Raw genomic sequence first — 13,135 nt, 5'->3', positions numbered from 1 at the left:
CCAATTTTTGAAAAGTATTATAGCTATACTAAGGAAAAAGATCTAATGCTTATATTTATAAAATCTGTACTTGCTATGAGGTACATCAACGTCTCTCAGTTAAAAGCAATCTGACACACACATGAAAGTTTCTAAAATCAATTTCTGGTAAATACCTTTCTAATTAAGACAACCTTGGATGACTAAAGAGAGTAAACCAAGCATAACTTCACCATTTCTTAATAACTTGACGTCATCGATGGTTGTGCTGCATTCCCTAATTCAAAGATGACATCAGCCAGGGCTGTGGAGAGGAATGTGTGTCCCTCGCAGGCACTGAATGAATCAAGGAACTGTCACTGATTGATTCCAGGTAAGGTTTTCTGTTTTGCCTTTGAGAGGCAGTGATGCAGAGGGGTTACAAGTACACGTTCTGGCTTCATGCCCGGATTTGACACTGAGTCCCAGCATTTATGTACTCGAATTTGCATGCCAATGGTGTTGCACAGTAAACCAGTATTTACTATGTATTTACACAGTATACCAGTATTTACTAGTATTTAGCGTAGGAGCTTGTGCCTTAGCCTTTTTAAGCCCGAGGTTTCTCATCTATAAAATAAGCCAATGAGAGCCCTTATTTCACAGAGTTGTTAGAAGGATAGAAAAGATAATCCATTTAACGTGCTTCACAAAGTACTTGCTCATGGTAAGTAGTAAATAAATGCCAGCTAACACTAGCCTCTCTCTGCTGGTCATCCTAAGGCACCATCAAGTTTGCTTTTCACCATCACCAAAAACTATTTCTAATTTTCGTCTGCATCCACTGTTCCCTCAGTCTTGAGGTATCACTCAAGGGTTAGGTTTCCCAAGCATAGTTGGATAACCATCTGGACCAGTCCTGTCCTCAAGGACTCATTATGTCCTCAAAACATATTGTGGACCACAAATGCGAGCCACATAGGTAATTTAAAATTTTCCAGTAGTCACATTTAAAGAGCAAAACAGAACACAAGATATTAATTTTAATACTAGATTGTATTCAACTCAGTATATCTGAAAATTATTTCAAGAAGTAATCAATTTTTTTAAATTACAATGAAATACCTAACATTCTTTTTGTTGTTGTTGTTGTACTAATTCTGCAATAATCTGGTGTGTACTTGATACAACACATTGCAACTCAAACTAGTCACATTTCAAATGCCATCTGGTCACAGGTGCCTAGTGGCTACCTGAATGGTTGCTGAGTCTTTTAAAGATTAAGACCTCAGCAAAACATCCCCACCTTCAAAAACATCAAAATACAGTTATTAAACAAATGGATGAAAGGAAAGAAAGAGGAAGGCAGGACGAAGAGATGTCCCTGACCTGCGTAGACTTCTGGGCCTAGGGTTGCAGTTCAGAACTTGGGCTGTGGAATAAGCTCAAATCCACGTCTTCCACTTGGTAGCTGTGATTCGTTAGTTAATAACCTCTTTTATATGTCTCAAAGATAAACTAAAGATAAAAATAACTTCTCTTTCATAAGATTGTTATGAATTGAAAGGTTGTAGAGGAAAGGGGGTGTCCATACAGAAAGTTCCACTTTGTAAAAAGTCAGGAATGAAAGTGGGGAAAACTGAAGGAAATAATGAGCAAATTAGCTAGAGACAATAAAAAGGCCATGGAAGAGAAAAACTGGTCATGTGATAGTCACAGCATCTGTGTTAAATGCCCAGTTACACAAAACAACTGCCACAGTGGCAGCTATTAATAAAATAATTGCAGTGACATTTCTACAGCCCTCAACGGTTTATACCTCCTAAGCCTGACTGCTTTCTTTAGACAGAATGATAAGGGCTGGCAGTGGGGGAAATGGCTGGCTGCCAAAACTTAAGAGAACCAAGATTTTTTGGTAGTGTATATATTAATCACAGCCTCTGGCCTCAACTAGACAGATTAGTGAAAATACATGGATCTTTCCTTGAAGGATGACGTTGCTGTAGTGCCTCAAATTCAATTGGAACATTACTCTTCTTTATGTATTACAAATACATATAATTAGATGTTTACTATTCCTACAACTTTCCTTGAAAGTTGGTTTGCAGATAAAGCCTTGATATTTCATTTTAAACTTGCTCTTGTTCTGTGCCTCTTCCATCACCACCACTCCCCCCACCAAAATTCAACTAAGAAAAAGTAGTATAAAGTTAGCCTAGTCTGCTAACAAAGACTTTTGATGCTTATTCGTGTTAATAATCTAAGTCACAATACTCTCTAATTTAGACGTGGGGTTTCTTAAAGACAACAAACTAGCCTGCTCTGTTACAGCCACCTTCCAAACTGAGATTTTCCTAGAAAGTATTTTATATAATATTCATGTCCCTTGAGATTATGTGTTCCATAAAATTGACTTAAAAAAAAAAGTCCCTAAATAAATTCAACCCATTTTTGTTTACTGCAAGACTTCCTGGAGTCTTTAATATGCTCATGTACACAGATTTCAAGCTGCTATGAGTGAGTGAGTGAGAGTCGCTCAGATGTGTCTGACTCTTTGTGACCCCATGGACTGTAGCCCTCCAGGCTCCTTTGTCCATGGAATTCTAGTCTAGGTAAGAATACTGGAGTGGGTTGCCATTTCCCTCTCCAGTAGCTTCTTAGCAGCTTCCTTCTCATGCTGCTATGCTCAGCCACCATTACCATTCTATCTCTGGGTGGGGATCAGTTCAGTTCAGTCGCTCAGTCGTGTCTGACTCTTTGCGACCCCGTGAATCGCAGCACGCCAGGCCTCCCTGTCCATCACAAACTCCCGGAGTTTACTCAAACTCATGCCCATCGAGTCGGTGATGCCATCCAGCCATCTCATCCTCTGTCGTCCCCTTCTCCTCCTGCCCTCAATCCCTCCCAGCATCAGGGTATAGCAGTCTACAAATGAGAAAAATGATAAGTGAGTCAAGAGACTCAAACGACAGGAAGAGAGCCTAAGTAACTCACGGAAATAGACATCTTTTCAGACCTTTACACCAAGTGTCCAGCCTGATGGGCTGTACTCTGCAATTTTCCCTTTTGTCACCCCTGAAACATACACAGTAATTAACCTATCTGTGTGTGCTGCGCTCAGTCACTTCAGTCGTGTCTAACTCCTTGCAACCCAATGAACTGTAGCCCCACCAGGCTCCTCTGTCCATGGGATTTTCCAGGCAAGAATACTGCAGTGGGTTACCATTTCCTCCTCCAGGAGATCTTCCAAACCCAGGGATTGAACCCATGTCTCCTACATTGGAGGCAGGTTTTTTACCACTGAGCCACTAGGGAAGCCCCAATTAACCTATCAGAGTCTTCCACATGAAGGCAATCTATTACAAAAGAAGGAAGGGAGGGAAGAAGAAAGAAGCGAGGAGGAAGGACTGGAATAGGGAGAAAGAGAGGAGGGAGGAAATTTCTTTTAATGATGTAGTAAGTGTAAACATCACATCATATTCACAGGCAAAGTTTAAATGCCTAAACGCATGCCTAAGGATGAAGCTACATGAAACATTCACTTGTACCAAACCCACCCCTTGGAAAATAAGCCTCATTTTCAAAACAACCAAACAGCTGCTCAGCTGAAACACAGCACAAATCATCCTTCCCAGCCTTTATTTTTAGATGCCTCTTAAGTAAAACAATAATTTTCTAGAGAATATAATTAAAACTGGTAGGTGTCATTTCATTATTTTAGAGTTTTATTATAATTCGTTTCACATCAGTCACACTGTTTCCCCCTCATAAATCACATAATTATATAATATTCCATAACAAATTCCTTGCCTTTGAATAAAAGAATCTGTATGAACTTTTAAAAATACACAGACTTTAAAACAGCACAATCCACCCAGAATGTTAGTATAGCCAACAGGTTTAAACACACAGAGTCTAAAAGTCAGCCCATTTTTCAAATGATAATTTGGAGACGTGTGTATGTCTAAACAAACAAACAAACAAAAAAGTGTACCTCTGTCATATAAAGCACAGTTTACAAAATGTCTAATGAAAAAGAATATGCTTAATAGATCATAGGATTTCATTGGCAGAAACGAATGCTAATTGCCTGCTGGAGTCTTTAATGAAACCTAATTGCTGGCTTGAGCTGTCACCACTGACCCTGGTAACAGACCAGTACACCCTTCATAAACCTAATACAGCATAATCCTCCTTCATTATGGTTATCACAGCTCTGCAGTGGGACACGTCTGCCGCAAAAATAAACTCTGCTGCCTCTCCTCCACAAGGATGCGTGGCTTCTCTATCCCAGAGCAAGTAGCACTGATGGCAGAAGTCACCCTTACAACAAGTGGTACCACTTCACAGCCCAGATCTGCTTCCACACCTAGACGCACACAGGCTCTCGGACACTGCTACAGAAAACATCAACACAGTCCGTGATCATGGGGGGAAAGACTAAACAACAAGAACAAACCAAAACAATTACACTATCCCCTGTCACCATAAGGTAAATGGGAAAAGCAGAAGAAATAATGTCTAAAACTAATCATGGGTTTGACTTATGATATCCATGTATAAATCGATCCTTGGGTTGGGAAGAGCCCCTGGAGGAGAGCATGACAACCCACTATTGCCATGACAACTCCAGTATTCTTGCTTGGAGAATTCCACGGACAGAGGAGCCTGGCAAGCTGCAGTTATAGGGTCACAAAGAGTCAGACATGACTGAAGTGACTTATCACACACATGTATAAATCAATTCAGTCTACAGTCTACATTTCTGATACTGAACCACAAGATATTCCTTCCTTCAATTTGAAGTTTTTTTGGACACGCTCTTAAAAAAAAAATTACTTCAATTAAAACCACTCATCTTACAGCTATGATTCAACAATTCCAAGCATTTATTGAATATCTACTTTGCAGCAGGGGCCAAGAACCCAAAGACAAGCAAATCTACAAAACATGTCCCCAAAGAGCTCAAAACTGTGGGGAGATAGATGAACAAACAGCTATAATTTAATGTGATGCTTATCAGTAAAGAATGAGGAGAAGACCAAAGGAAGACAGACCAGGTGACAATGAACTCTTCCAAATGATAAAAAGGGAATGTCAGACAAAACATCTAAGAAGATATAGAACAGAAGAAATTAGTATGTGACCAGATGGGAAAAGGAATTCAAGGGAAGAGTAAGAGTAGACATGAGTCAAAGCCACGATGTTTCAACCGCGAGAAATGTTTCCAGCCCAGGCGAGCAGTTAGGTTAGGTGGGAACAAGAGCTGTGCATTCAGAGCCCGGAAGGCTCAGCTAAGTCTGCACTTGATCTTGGGCAGCTTTGTGTATGGTTAAAATTAAGTACATCAGACATACAAGAGAACACAGTAAACTTACATGTTCCCACCACTCAGCTTAGGAAATAAAAGAACACTACACTTCGGTCCTCACCTTCACTACCGACTTGTCCCCTGTATTTGGTGTTAATTGTCTTTCTGGTATTTCTTTACCCAGTTAACCCTTGAACGTGATCTGAACTACATGGGTCCACTTATACTTGGAATTTTTTCAACAGTAAGTACCTACAGTGCTACCTGATCTGCATTTCTGGAATCCATGGATGTGGAACCACAGATATCGGGGCGGGGGGTACACAAGTCTATGTTACATAAGAATTTTCAAATGTGTGAAGGGTTGGTGCCTCCCTAATACATACACTGTTCAAGGTTCAACTCTACTTTTATGACTGGTGTATGTATCTCTGAACAGCATCAAATGGCAAGACAGATTTCAAGCAAGAGAAGGAAAATACAGACGTGCTTTGCTTTTTTTTGGGGGGGGGGGTGGCCTGCACCGCACAGCATGCAGGATCTTAGTTCCCGACCAAGGATGAAACCTGCACCCCGCTACCCTCCATTCAGTGGGAGCGCAGAGTCTCACCCACTGGACCCCTAGGGAAGTCCCAGCTGCGTCTAAAACGAGACTCGGAGGTGTAGGGGCGGACCGGTCTCCACGCCGGCAGAAGCAGGACAGGGGACAGACAGAGGTCAGGATAACTGTCTTTCCTGAAGCCCTGTCACCATGGAGAGAGAAGGGTTCGCCTCAGAGGGGATCCCCGGGGCAAGCAGGAGGCAGACCCGAATGAACAGGTACAGGCGACCAGCAGCAGAAAAGAAGCAAGAGTCTGGGGCAAGTCTGTGCTGGGGATGAGGAGGGACGTGGACAGCAGCGAGGCCAGTGGCAGCTCCTGGGCAGCTGGCAGGCTCAAGACAGGGCAGAGGCGGTTAACCAGGACCAGGGCACAGACAGGTCAAGGCCACGATGAAGTGGCCGAGGGGAGACTTTCCTGGTGGTCCAGCGGCTAAGACGCCACGCTCCCAACAGACAGCCCAGGGTGGGGCCCAGGTTCAATCCCCAGGCTGGGAGCTAGATCCCATCTGCGGCAACTAAGACCTGATGAGTGAGTGAGTGAGTGAGTGAAGTCACTCGGTTGTGTCCGACTCTTTGCGACCCCGTGGACTGTAGCCTACCAGGCTCTTCTGTTCATGGGATTCTCCAGGCAAGAGTACTGGCGTGGGTTGCCATTTCCTTCTCCAGGGGATCTTCCTGACCCAGGGATCGAACCCGGGGCTCCCGCATTGCAGGCAGAGGTTTTAACCTCTGATCCACCAGGAAAGTCCCTGACACCTGATAGAGCCAGATAAAGAAATAAAGTTTTTTTAAAAAGTGGCAGAGGGGCCCAGTTGGGGGCGAGATCAGGAAGGCTGTCCAGGGGAGTGGTGTTTATGGTGGACCTTTGAAGATGCTTTGGACAGGTTAGGATGGCCGAGCTCTAGGAAACCTGGGATCTGTTCAGGACAGCTGCAGCATGGCAGAACCCTGGAGAATAGTAGGACATAACGAAGAAATCAGAGGAACACTGGGGGGGGGGGGGGGGGCGGTTATTTGTGGAGAACCTTAAAGGATCAAGCTCAAGTATATACAGTGTGTACATGTAATTCATAACAAAGTCACTTTCATGACCATGAGACCTGCCTTAATTCCTTTCACTTGAGAACTGAAATAATGACGAAAGCCCATCTCATGATCTGGGGGATAACATCAGTGATATCAGCGCTGCTCATTACATGGTTCTCATTACACGGTTCTACATGCAGAACCCAGGTGGCTCAGTGGTAAAGAATCTACCTGCCAAGCAGGAGACATAGGTTCGATCCCTGGGTCGGGAAGATCCTCTAAAGAAGGAAATGGCAACCAACTCCAGTATTCCTGTCTGGGAAATCCTATGGACAGAGGAGCCTGGCGGGCTACAGTCGATGGGGAACTGGACATGACTGGACATAAACAACAACACGACGTAGAACAGGATGACTTGGTTAAGGACAGGTTGGTACCCACTATGACAACGTCATGGAGGGTCTCTCTCTTATCCATTTTAAAGACTAGCAACTCAGAGGTTGAATAATGAGTGATTTGCCTTTTCCTTATTAACATAAGGTACGAAAGAAAATAATGCACAGAAATGAAATTAAACATACTCTAATCAATAGTACATCTAAACTTGTGAAAACAATTTTGTTTTATGCCTGAAGCCCCAAATGTTCTTACTTACTAATTTTTGTGTGATATTTACACTCCCTTGATCTGCAAGGCTTCCTAGGTTTGAAAAATTAAGAAAGAAAATATCTATGTGTTTGAAAGTAACCAAGTAAAACAAAACAATAAGAGCCAAAGTCTCAGTAGCTTGAGAAAACAGCTCAGGGATGTGATTCGCCTCCTCAGATGAACAAATAAGATGTGTATCATAAATAACACTGCTATCTGTTTAACTTTGAAAATCACATACAGTCATTAACATGATATAATCTTCCCAGCGCGCCACACCTCCTATTAAAGAATAAACAATAAATTCCACACCAAACTGGGCTCTAAACCTCCAGGTCAGCATTTCAGAAAAGCATTCATTCATGGATTCTTTAAACACTTCTTTATAAAAAGTTAACTCCATTTCATTCTCTGCTTAACAATAATAATAGTACCTACTTTACAGGGTTGTTCAAAGACATAATAGAAAGTGCTAAGAACACTGGGACAGAGTCAGCAACAGTAAAGGTAAGCCATGGCTCTTTCTAACCAACCTCCATACAGGGCAGAGATTCTGAACCAAATAAAATGTAAATCCTGCCGGGAGAAGCTTATAAGTTAGTAGAGGAGACAGGGAGGTAAACATAAATAATACGGTGAGACAGAAATTATCAATAGAGCTAATTGCAAAGTGTTCTGGAACTATAAAGAAAGGAATGCCTAACTGGCGGTGGGAAGGAGTGTCAGGGCAGGAAAGCTTTGGCTGAAGGTGCAGGGGCTAAGCAGGCGGCCAAGGGGAACAGGTCAGTCTGGGTCGGAATGTAAGGAATAAAGGAAGGGGATTACACATCACCCTCAGGGTTTTAGGGCTCTCGCATATAGAGACAAGAACTGCAGATGGGAATGCGAAGGTAGTCAGGGTAAGGAAGCTTTATCACACAGGTACTAAGAAGCGGAGTAAGAATTTAAATACTATTAAAGGTTTGTGTTTTAAAAAGCTCTTTAAGAGAACAGATGAAGAGAATGTGAAAGACAGCCTTTGAAGCTCTTGAACAATCCCAAGAGGCAGTGGTGATGGAGGGAAAGGAACAAATCAAGGATACTTTAGAGACACAAACTCAAAGGATCTAAGGACTAATTGGGTTTGTTATGGGGGTTTGAGGGGCGGGGGCAGGGGCACTGGGTGCTAACAAAGAGTGACATGTTGAAGAGAACTCCAAGTGCCTGGCTTCAGCAGCTAACTCAATTCATGTCAGTAAGACAGGAAATCAGAGGCAGCAGCTTTTGTGGCAAGAAACCAATGAGTTCAATTTGAGACAGGTAGAATTGGGCATGTATGGTGGATAAGCAGACAGAGAGAAGTACCAGATAAATAAACCAAACTGTTTAGAACCAAGCGGTGGGGTCAGATGGGAGAGGGTAGCATGCAAATCGATTAAAATGGGAACATCTAATTCATGTTCTCCAAGGGCCTAGCTAGGAATAACTTACCATTAAGTGACTCCCAGCCTCTCCAGAGCGCCAAAACCACCAGAACCAGAATCATTTAAACCACTGCAGTGAAAAACTTAAGTGACTACCACACAAGGTTGAAAAGGGTGGATGGACCAAAATGGCTCAGCCATTCTCGAAATGCTGGTGATCAAGGACCAGGAGTATTAGCATCACCTGGGAGTGTCTTAGTTGACTCATTGGAAAAGACCCTGATGCTGGGAGGGATTGGGGGCAGGAGGAGAAGGGGACGACAGAGGATGAGATGGCTGGATGGCATCACCAACTTGATGGGCATGAGTTTGAGTAAACTCCGGGAGTTTGTGATGGACAGGGAGGCCTGGTGTGCTGAGTTTCATGGGGTCGCAAAGAGTCGGACACAACTGAGTGACTGAACTGAACTGAACTGGGAGTGTCTTAGGAATGCAAATTCTCAGGGCCCATCCCAGACCTACAGAATCAGAAGCTGGGGCTGGCATGGGGGATAATACCAGCAAACAGTGTTTAATGAGCCTTCCAGGTGATTCTGAGGCTCACTACCACTTTAACTAAGGGAATGGAGTGTGAAAGAAAGAACTCCTGGGAGACAGGTTCCCAAAGACTTGAGGAAATGAAGTCCTGGAAAAGGATACACTTTGCACAAAGACAAGCATGAGGAACTTCTGCTAATTTTTGACAATGAAGCCAAAGGAAATCAAGTCAGCGGCCCTCATGGTAAATAGCTCCCCGATTTAGGAATATCGGTCAGTACTAAAATATAAAACATCACAAATGTGAAAAGGATGTTCAGCTTCACAGATGTCATGCCACGCTTTTCCTCATTTTCTCACCAGATACCTCCTAGTTGACCAGCATCAAGCACTGATGGGATGGCCACCTAGGGTTTACAGGACCTCTGGAAATGCAACAGACTTCTGGGTCAAGCTAACTGACCAGGCCCAGGATGAAATCCTTGAGCTGGGCCTAATGGAGTCCCCTCAGGAACTAAGCCAAATCAGCCACGTATCAGATTTTACATACAAGCTTGATCCAAGCCTGGCCACAATGTGTTTTTTTCCAGTAGCAAGGACCATAAAACAAGTCCAACAAAAGCTTGAGTGAAGAGTGAAACAAAACCAAGCCAAGGCATATGGAACCAACAGGAAAAAGGGAAAGGAAATTAAAACAATGTTCATATGCCATTTATAATCCAACTTGGACACATAACCACTCCTATCCCACAAAAAGGTACTTAGTCACTTACCTTTTACCTCAGCTACTCTAAATCCTCATCCACAGAATTGCATCATATCCTCTCATTCAAAATTATAAATAATTCAGAGATTATTTATTTTCATAATCAGCATTCATGCAATACGCAGCAAAGGCGATGGCTGGTCCTAGCAATGCGATTTCCTCCCCCTTTCCACTGCAAAAACCACCGCCTGATCTGCGTTTCCTAAACTTTCTCCCTCTATTCTTCAAAGGGGTCTTCTTTCACCTGGGACCCGTCTGGAATCCTGTATCGTCCTGTATAATAATAATAATAATAATCCTGTATCATCGGATCCTCAATCAATTCTTGGCTCTAGCAATCCGTTCGGCTTCTGGAACAGTTACTACACACCTGTCCTCCTGACGTTGTAGGAGTTGTTCCTTTCTTCTAACATCCCCTCCTGCTGGGAGGTTGACATGAAGATCAGTGAGTTAATGTTTGCCAAATACTTCAGGCTTCTCGGATGAAAGGCAACATTAAAGTTCAAGCGACCTGAAGCTGGCAGGACCTGAGAGGCGCGTTGCAATTGACTCCTTAGACCTGAGCTTCAAAGAAGGAAAGCAAGGCTGCAGAGACTCATTTGTGCCGATCGGCTACCTTTTGCATTCTTGCTAAAGGCAGGCGGATTTATTCTAACATCATTTAATTCACTGGATTTCAACATTAGAAAGGCAAGGATCCTTGTGTTAGCACTAGACTCTCCTTATAGGAAGCAGTGTATGGGGGAAAGGATCCCTTTTTCTGCCCTTGTCTACATGGCTTTCCCTCCCTAAACTAACCTACTGCCTGATCCTGCAACTCACACCCTCCTTCTACATGAGGGGCTAGCAGCTGCCAGCCAACACGTTTGCTTTGAGCCAACACACCAAAAAAAAAAAAAAAAGGTCAAAGACAAAGCCTTATGTGTATGTTGGCACACATGTGAATTCAGGCTGCTGGGGAAAAAGTGAGCCACAAAAAGCACATTCATGGCCACATGTAACTCCTGGAACATATAAACAGCCATCCTGGACCCAACACCTACTCAGTGTGAGGGAGGCGCTGTGAGCAGAGGGGCATAGGGCATTACACAGAATTCCCCACAAGCATCCTGGCACGTTAACAGCTGCTGGCCCCACCTTAGAGATGAAGGAATGGAGACTCCGGAGGGCTGCAAAGTTCAGTTAACATCACAGCTAAAAGACGGCAGAGCTGGGACACAAACTGAGCTATGTCTCGAACTCCCAGCCCTGGGTCTCCGGCTTCCAGCACACCAACAGGCCAGAAAAGCTGCTGAATTTGCTACACACACCCCTTGAACCATTCAATAAGCCCTCCGCGGGGCTCAGACTGGGGGAAGGGTAAATTAAATCAGTAAGGGGAGACCACAGAGTCTCATTTTAGACATCAATTTTAACCTCTTCTCCACCAAAACGTGCTTGTTTTCCCTCATTCTTTTTCAAGCAGCACAAGCAGCAATAATTGAATTGGCTAAAGATTTCATCTTATCTCTTTCCCCTGCCTTATCTCTAACAAGGCACACCGCGCTGAGGCTTAGAATGAGTTCAAAAAATGCACAGCATTTGGTGACCGAAGAAGTCCAAATGTAGGACTGCAGGTGACAAAGGAGAAAGATACAGAACCCAGGTGGGGGCAAGGTGCAATCCAAGGGTATATGTTCGCATCCCTGAAGCCAGAAATAGAAACCCTTAATAAGGAAGGCAGGCACTGGGGGAAAAAGTTCTCCCAGTTGTCAACTTCTGGCTTATCCATTCAGGACAAGTAAGAATTCTCCTAAACATCCTAATTTTACTGATTTTTTTAAGGTTCCTCCGCATGAAAATAATCTAAATGCTCTTTCCATTACATCTGTCTGTTCCACATGGTCTGCACAAACCTGAATATCTAAAGTGTTGACAATAACGACTGTATGTTTAAGCCAATGATGCAGGCTGGACCGGTACCTGGGAATAGCAAGAGTTTCTCTTGAGCCGTTTCTCTCACGAAGGTCCTACGCCTTCAGGAAAGCCATTTTCCAGGGGCTGTTCTTGAGATAGAGAAAGGTGTGTTTCTTTCTTTCTGGGGGGCTGGGGGAGGCCGAGGCAAACCCCCAGCACTATAGGAAGTCAATGTGCCCTCCTCACTCGCCTGTACTGGCCTGAGGTCATCGAGAGCTGGCCTTCCGCCACCTCGGCCAGGACGCGGCCACTATGAAGAACACTACACCGCCACTTCAGCCCAATCAAGAGGCACCCTTGAGCGGCAAACCACCTACCGGAGGCTCCTGCGCTATAAAAAGCTTTCTAGGCAGGATCTGCTGAATCCTGGACCAGGAGGCGACGACAATCTGCTAGAAGACATTCCGCTTTTCGTAAAGTTTCAGAGGAAGGAAAAGTCATTCCTCCAACTGTGCTGATGCCGCGATGATGTGGGGAAGTGGAGAATACTACAACAAACACAGGGACACACACAAACTCACTCTGCAGAGCACAGACACCCAGTCAGATTAGGCAAAAGGGCATCTGTGCTCGCCAGCTTCCCCTCGTTAAGGCTATCCTTCCCAAGGCACATGCTTTTAACGCCATCACCAAAAGATAAGGCGACTTCAATACAAGGTTCTGTAAGGGGCAGTATTATCACCTACTGCATTCAGGTGGCCCTTTGAAAGGGCATCAGTACCATTCTGATGAAACCAGGCATGAGCCAATTAGTGTCAATGAAAATGGAGATGGTCCCCCAACCACTGCTTTTTGCAGAACCAGCATCAGGCATCCAAAGAGAGAGATGTGTGTGCCTCCGGAAGCTACTTGGTTCCTAAGTGCTTCCAGTTTAATATCTGATATTAAAAAAAAAAAAAAAAAAAACCTGTCCTGGCTACACTGAACCA

The sequence above is a fragment of the Dama dama genome, chromosome 14 (genome assembly GCF_033118175.1).
Source record: "Dama dama isolate Ldn47 chromosome 14, ASM3311817v1, whole genome shotgun sequence".
Taxonomy (NCBI): domain Eukaryota; kingdom Metazoa; phylum Chordata; class Mammalia; order Artiodactyla; family Cervidae; genus Dama; species Dama dama.
The sequence above is the reverse complement of the archived record's forward strand: the minus strand, read 5'-3'. Positions refer to the sequence as shown.